This window comes from Ornithorhynchus anatinus, chromosome 1 (genome assembly GCF_004115215.2).
Source record: "Ornithorhynchus anatinus isolate Pmale09 chromosome 1, mOrnAna1.pri.v4, whole genome shotgun sequence".
Taxonomy (NCBI): domain Eukaryota; kingdom Metazoa; phylum Chordata; class Mammalia; order Monotremata; family Ornithorhynchidae; genus Ornithorhynchus; species Ornithorhynchus anatinus.
The window spans coordinates 17205747-17213306 of NC_041728.1; the positions used below are offsets into that span (position 1 = coordinate 17205747).

The window sequence follows — 7560 nt, forward strand, 5'->3', positions numbered from 1 at the left end:
TGGCTTCTGATCTCATGGATGAGGCAGTTTCATTTTTTCCAGGGCCTTTCAGGAGAATTAGCCTTTGAGCATTAACATTTCAAGTGGTTTAATAATGTCACAAATGGCATATAGTACTTTACTTCTGTTACCTCCTGTTTCCATCCAGCTTAGCACTGCACCCCTACCTTCCACCCAAAATGAATTGTCCGGAACTACTCATTATGCCAATAGTCGACCGCTACAATATCATTCTCCCTTGCATTAGCTTTACTATGGCATTGCTTTAGGCTCTAGAGAGTCAAAAGTGTCAAACTAGAGAAGGAGATTTGTTCTGAGGGGGAATGGTTATGGAGGAATGTCTCTGGGGCTTCACAGAAAATCTATGTAACACTATCTTAAGCCCTTTCACATACTGTTCACTTCTATTCTCTCATTTTGGCTAGAAGGCCAGAGTAAGCATATTCTGTGAAGAGTGGAGGAAACAATGCATATTCTCCTCTAAAAAGAGATGTGTATCTATGTGTCCCAAAGAATCACCTTGGTGTTGACCGCCCCAGAAGTCCAACCAAGAATCCAAGGCCTCAGATCCAAGGATGACAACTGGCTCATTCATTCATTCATTCATTCATTCATTCGTTCGTTCGTTCGTTCGTTCGTTCATTCAATTGTTTTTATTGAGCACTTACTGTGTGCAGAGCACTGTACTGTGCTTGGAATGTATAATTCGGCAACAGATAGAGACAATCCCTGCCCAACAATGGGCTCAGTCTAAAAGGGGGAGAGACTACAAAACAAAACAAGTAGTCAGGCATCAATACCATCAAGATAAATAGAATCATAGATCAAACAAGAGGACCAAACACTCCACTTCGGAGTGGTAGGGACATATTGGCTAACTACCCACCCACCCTCCGGTAGCAACCCTGGCCCTGATTGAACTCTTTCTTCGTCTAGCAGGTGGTCCCAGCGGGCATGAGGTATCATGAGAGATCGGCACGGTAACGGTTAACCTTGTGGCAGGTCACACTTCCTTCCTCATTAACCCGCTCTTCCAACTTGCCTAGTCATTCTATGCCTTTTGTGATCAAGCAATCAATCAGTGGTATTTATAGAGCACTGTGTGCGCAGAACTCTGTACTAGAGCTTGGAAGAGTACAGCCCAATGAAGTTGGTGGACACGATCCCTGCACTCAAGGATCTTAGTCCAGTAGCGTTGTACTGGGTGGTGTGAACGTTGTGAATGTTTTTTTCACCCTTCACTTTATCCGTGTGGCAGCAGCAATTCTCACATTTTCACCTTAATAATAATGTTGGTATTTGTTAAGCGCTTACTATGTGCCAAGCACTGTTCTAAGCGCTGGGGTAGACACAGGGGAATCAGGTTGTCCCACGTGGGGCTCACAGTCTTAATCCCCATTTTACAGATGAGGGAACTGAGGCACAGAGAAGTTAAGTGACTCGCCCACAGTCACACAGCCGACAAGTGGCAGAGCTGGGATTCTTCTAGGTCAAGTTGCTATTCGCTGTTGTAATTTTGCTAGATGAAAGGTTGCTTCCAGGGCTTCAAAGCAAACAGCGCTCACCTTCAAGGACCTGGCCTGTGGTTGGTCACTGACCTCTGGTGCATCTCATAACTCACTGAAAGTGACAGGACTGAGGCTGTTTGGTGATAGACTTGATCTTATTTACTTATTCTTGTCAGTGGAGTTTATTTCCTTATCCTTGTTATTTTTTATACTCTGCTTGTCTATATCTTATCTGTAAAATCATTAGGCATTATCTGTAGGTCACCTTGATGGTTTCCTTCATGAAATTGTAAGCTCACTGAGGGCAGGGACCATGACAAGTGGCTACTTTCTCTGAAAATTCCTTAGAAAAGGGCTTTACCTATGTTAAATTCTCCCAAGTACATAGTATTGTATTCTGCACAGAGTAAGTGCCAGGTTTATATGATTGATTGATTGATTGATTCTATCATCCCCACATTCTTACTAGTGGTCCAGTGGAAAGAGCCCTGCTCTGACAATCAGTAGCCTTACAGCACCTTTTATAGTCATACTTTCCTGCTTCTCCTATTTGTAATTTATTTCATTGTCTGTCTCACCCACCTCATCGCGGGCAGCTCGATATCTTTGATACCTTTGATTTTTTTTTGGTGGGAGACAATTGGATAGTCCCCTCTCAGCATCACACCTGGAGAGTTTCCTTTACTCCGCCAGTCTCGACCATGGGAGGGAGAGTCAAGCAGAGGCCTGTCCATTCCATTCCTAGCTTGGGTAGTGGCTAGTGAGTGGAAGGCAATCTGCTACAAGTCAAAACTCAGCTGTGCTGGGCAGCAGCATCATGCGAGAGAGTCGAGGGAGGAGACTCAAGTTGACCGTGCGGAAGGAGGGGATGGTAAATCACTTCTGTATTTTAACCAAGAAAACCATGGATACACCACCAGAACGACTGCAGATGGAGGTGGGGCATTCTGGGAGAGATGTGTCCATGGAGTCCCTATGGGTCGGAGATGACTCGACAGCATAAGACAAGAACTGGATAGTGTATTTTGGGGTCCTGAATTTGATTTTACAATTTTAAATATATTATTTACTTGATGATATTTGAAATAATGAGAAATTTGAGAAACAGGATGAAAAGCAGAGAAGCAGCATGGCTTAGTGGAAAAAGCGCGGGCTTGGAGGTCAGAGGATGTGGGTTCTAATCCCGGCTCCACCACTTGTCTGCTATGTGACCTTGGACAAGCCACTTAACCTCTCTGAGCCTCAGTTATGTCATCTGTAAAATGGGGATTAAAATAGGGATTGTGAGCCCCACGAGGGACAACCTGATTACCTCGTACCTTTTTTAAGTGCTTAGAACAGTGCTTGGAATATAGTAAGTGCTTAACAAATACTGTAACTATTAATTATTACTATATTATTTAATCAATAAATAGTCAATTTATAGGAAGCATACAAAATCTGCTCTTTGGAAGCTATGTGGGGCGTGATTAGCTCTACCTTCATCTAAAAGAGACAGTGTTAGAAATCTTCAAGATAGAAAACTTGGATGATGCCTGCTGCAAGAACATTATATCAATCAATCAATCAATTGGATTCATTGAGCACTTACTGTGTGCACAGCACTGTACTAAGCACTTGGGAAAATATAGTATGTCAGAGTTGGTAGATGCAGCTCACAGTCTAGTGGGCAATACAGACGTCAGTATAAATAAGTACATTACAGATGTGTGCGTAAGTATTGTGGGGCTGGGAGGGGGGATGAATAAAGGGAGAAAATCAGGGTGACACAGAAAGGAGTGGGAAAGGAGGATATGAAGGTTCAGTCAGGAAAGACCTCTTGGAGGAGAGGTGCCTTCAGTAAAGCTTTGAGGTGGTTAGAGTAATAGTCTGTCAGATATAAAGAGGGAGGACGTTCCAGATGAGAGGTGGGGTGTGGGCGAGAGGTCGGCAGTGAGATAGATAAGATTGGGTCACAGTGAGTAGGTGCTGGCACTAATGGAGCAAAGTGTGTGGGCTGGGTTGTAGTAGGAGAGCAGTGAGGTGAGGTAGGAGGGGGTAAGGTGATCGAGTGCTTGGATCTACATTATGAACAACCATCCAGTTACCTGAAGAAAGATCTGTGGGTTCATTTACTAGTTGGTAACTTTATTAATCAATCAATCAATAAATAAATATTACACATTGAGTGATTACTATGTGCAGAGCACTGTACCAAGCACTTGGGAGAGTGCAACACAACAGAATTAGTAGATATGCTTCCTGCCCATAATGAGCTTACAGTCTAGAGGATTTTCCATAACATTTTATAAACTGACATCCAGGGATATTGATCAGAATTTTTTATTACTAAAATTGGGTGATATATTTGATCTTGTAATGTTTTTGATCTAAATTTACCCAGGAGCAGTGACCGATCATGGGTAGAAAGGTAGCATTCTACTGGTACTCATCTTTTTTTTGGGGGGGGGTGGGTGAATATGTAATTCTAAATGCTTATCCTTAGTTTTGGATAATGAAGCCATAATTTCAAGACCTGTTGCATTGGCTGGTATCAACCTAGAACTATAGAAATGATGGAGATTGGAGGAGACTCTTCTAGATAGTCTAGGGGGAACAACCAAGTGAATAATGCTTTTGAATTTTCCTGTCCCTGGCATATTTTCCCTTTGATTTCTGCTGGTGACTTCCACCAGTTCAATTGTAATTGAGTGGAAGCTGGAAGTTAGGCCTGCATCCAGTTTTCAGAATTCAGTGCAGGTAGTCCTTGGATTTACAACATAATTGGGTCCTGAAAACTGAGTCTTAGGTCAAAACTTGTCAGAACCATGGAACGAAAACATGAAAGGGACATTTGCTTCATGAACTGAGGTCAGAAAACCTTTTTTCAATCAAAATTGTATACTCACCTATATTTTATGCTCATTTATATTGAATCGCACAGTACAATCCCATTGTATTGTACTTTCCCAAGTGCTTAGTAAACTGCACTGCACTCAGAAAATTCCACTGATTGAGTCAGAGAAGTTCCATGATAGAGTAGACAACTTTTACATCATTTTTCTCCCTCCGTACTGTAAGTTTGCTATGGGAGGGAATATGTTAGCAAATTATGTTGTAATTTTATTCTCCCAAGGACTTAGTATAGTGCTCTATACATAGTCAGCTCAATAAATACCACTGATTGACTGAAAGTAAAATAACCATGTCAACCCCCTCAGGTGACTGTGTGTATTTATCAGTTAACCCTCTCCGTCTTGCTCCCCAGTTTTTGGGAAATTCAACCTAGCCTCTACCCCTCAGTTGCCTCAGAGACCCTTGACAAAAACTGTGAGAGATCCAAAACTCAGGGTGATGGGATAAGCAGAATAGCCTCATGGAAAGAGTCTGGGCCTGGGAATCAGAGGACCTGGGTTATAAACCCATTTCTGCCACTTGCTCGCTGTGTAACCTTGGGCAAATCACTTGACTTCTCTGTGCCTCAGTTTTCTCATCTGTAAAATGGGAATTCAATACCTGTTCTCCCTTCTGCTTAGCTGGGAGCCCCTCATGGGACAGGGACAGTGTACGACCTGATTACCTTGTATCTCACCTCGTGTCTAGTACAGTGCTTGGCTCTTCGTAAAGACTTAACAAATACCACGATTGCTATTATTGTGATTGTGCATTCCACCTGAATGCTTTATTCCCATAAAGACTTTAAAGGAGCAACCTGTTTACCCTCTAGCTGAGAGTGCACGCACGGAATAGATCCTCAATCAATTTTGACATCATAATGTAAATCTATAAACATGAAATTTGATGAAGCACCTTAATCACTCTGTAAAGGCTGAGGCAGAGGTCAGCAATGCTCTTTTAATGAATCATTAAAGCATTTAAGGCTGGACATAAAAATGACGTTCAGATGAGGCACCACAACAGGAGAAGTTCAAAATGATAATGATCAGATTTTTATGGCACTCACGTTTCTGGACCGCACTGTTTCAGAAACCTGTGACCTGTGTGCGAAGTATGGTAGAATTGGGAGAGCCCAGACCTTAAGCAACTCGCGAAGATCTGGAAAGGATGTGTACTCTGAAAAATGCTCCCTCTCAAATGACTTCCAAATCTACCAGGTTCAACTTTTTCATTATGCAAATTAGAAGATAATTTGCAAGTAAGGGAATAGCTGATCAACCGGATGTAAGTCCCACCAGAGAAGAGAATTGCCATCTGGCAGCTGTCCACCTTCATGTGCTCTGCAGAAGAGCTTTACACGGTTTTCAAAGTGGTCCGGTCGACTTTTGTGAGAGCGCTGAACCACAGCTGTTCTTTCCATCTTCTCCCTGAAGTGCTCTGGCCCCACCTCCTTTGGTGCCCGATTGACTGGGATAATGAATGAAGGGAACAATTTTAAAAAGTCATGATGCTTTTCCCTGGGTTTGAGGGCCCTCCTCTACCCCCCTACCCTGCACGCTGGCCTTCCAAAAGATGGCTATATAGGTTAGTTCTCTCCACCCCATACTCCTCAATCCCCTTGCCCCCTTCGGTGTGGTAGAATTGGCACCTTACATATTCATCTTCTCTTGGGATGGAGAATATATCTGCATCATCAGCCCTCCCACTCCAGTCAGTGGCCTGGGACACTCTGAAGAGGAAGTGATCATGTCTACTAATGAGAAGTAGTATTGTCCGGTGGAAAGGGTACAAGGACAAACACATGTCTAATCCTGACTCCACCACTTGCCTGCTTCATGATTCCATGCAAGCCTTTTAACTTCTTTGGGCCTCAATTTCCTCTTATGCAAAACAAGGATAAAATACATGTTCTTCCTCCCTCTTAGACTGTGGCCCCCATGTGAGGCAGGGACTGTGTTCACACTGTTTATTTTGTATCTATTCTAGTGCTTAGTACAGTTCTTGGCACATAGTAAGTGCTTAAAAAATACTACCATTGTTATGGAGATACAATATCTGTTCCTCGTCCTCCTTAGACTGTGAACTCCATGAGGGAGAGAAACTGTGACCTACCTGATTATCTAGTGCTTTCTCCAGCCTTCCGTACAAACTTGACATACCGTAAGTGCTTAACAAATACCACAATCATTATTTATTATTCAATCTATCAGTGGTATTTACTGAGTGCTTTACTGTATGCAGAGAACTGTAAGGAATTCTTATTACTGCCCTGGACTCTTGATCTCTTAAGAGAGAAGCAGCTCATCAAAAAGTTCCCAGAGCCATTCATCCAAGCTTTAGAAATAATCATATCCAAAGCAAAGACCTCTATTCAGGAGAAGCAGACCAATAAAATATCGATGCTCATAAAGATACGTAGAAATAGCTAGAACACTGAGCTCAGAGAATTTCAATTACTCTGACCCAACCGGGGCTAATAATAGTCAAATCATTAAGGAAGGGTTTATGTACTCTCCAGTAATAAAATACTGTTTTCTCACATAGTCTGAGGCCTCTAAGGTAAATTCCAACTTAGTCATATAAATAAATGAGGAAAATAAGATAGAAGTTAGCAAAGGTGTAAAGTCTGTGCCTCTGAAGACACACTAGACAACTTGAAATATTTCCGAAGGTACATTTGAAATTAATACTGAGCAAGGAATGAATTTTAAAATGTCAGTCTTGCAGGGAATGTGGGTGGGATGAGATGATGAAAATTTATTAGGCTTCAGAACATATCATCTTGTAGAGGTTCTCTTCCTTCAAACTAATCCCCTGCTTAAACAGAAAATGCAGCTAGCAATATTTAGGGGTCTATTTAGACAGAAAATCCCACTCGAAAGTAGGTTGGGTTAATTACAGTCTATCCTCATTATACTGCGCTGATCCCCGAGCTAACATTTGTCATGTGGACTGCTCACAATTCTACTCCCTTAGCAAATGTTATGAAAAAATGTGATCATTCTGACAATGACATGTCCACATGCAGCAAACCGAAGTCCCTGCATCCTTATTGGTATAAGCGATATCTGCTTCCTTAGCTTTCTAACATTATATAGTGGTGTGGTGGATAGAGCATGGGTCTGGGGATCAAAAGGTCCTGGGTTCTAATCCTGGCTCCACCACTTGTCTGCTA

At 42.3% G+C, this 7560-nt stretch overlaps 1 non-coding gene across 1 annotated transcript; it reads left to right on the top strand.

The window, feature by feature from the left end:
* The first annotated feature begins 2157 nt into the window (after positions 1-2157).
* Positions 2158-2295, top strand: LOC114817217. The gene has a single exon (XR_003765063.1). It is a non-coding gene; the product is annotated as a small nucleolar RNA SNORA7 (small nucleolar RNA).
* Positions 2296-7560: the final 5265 nt, after the last annotated feature.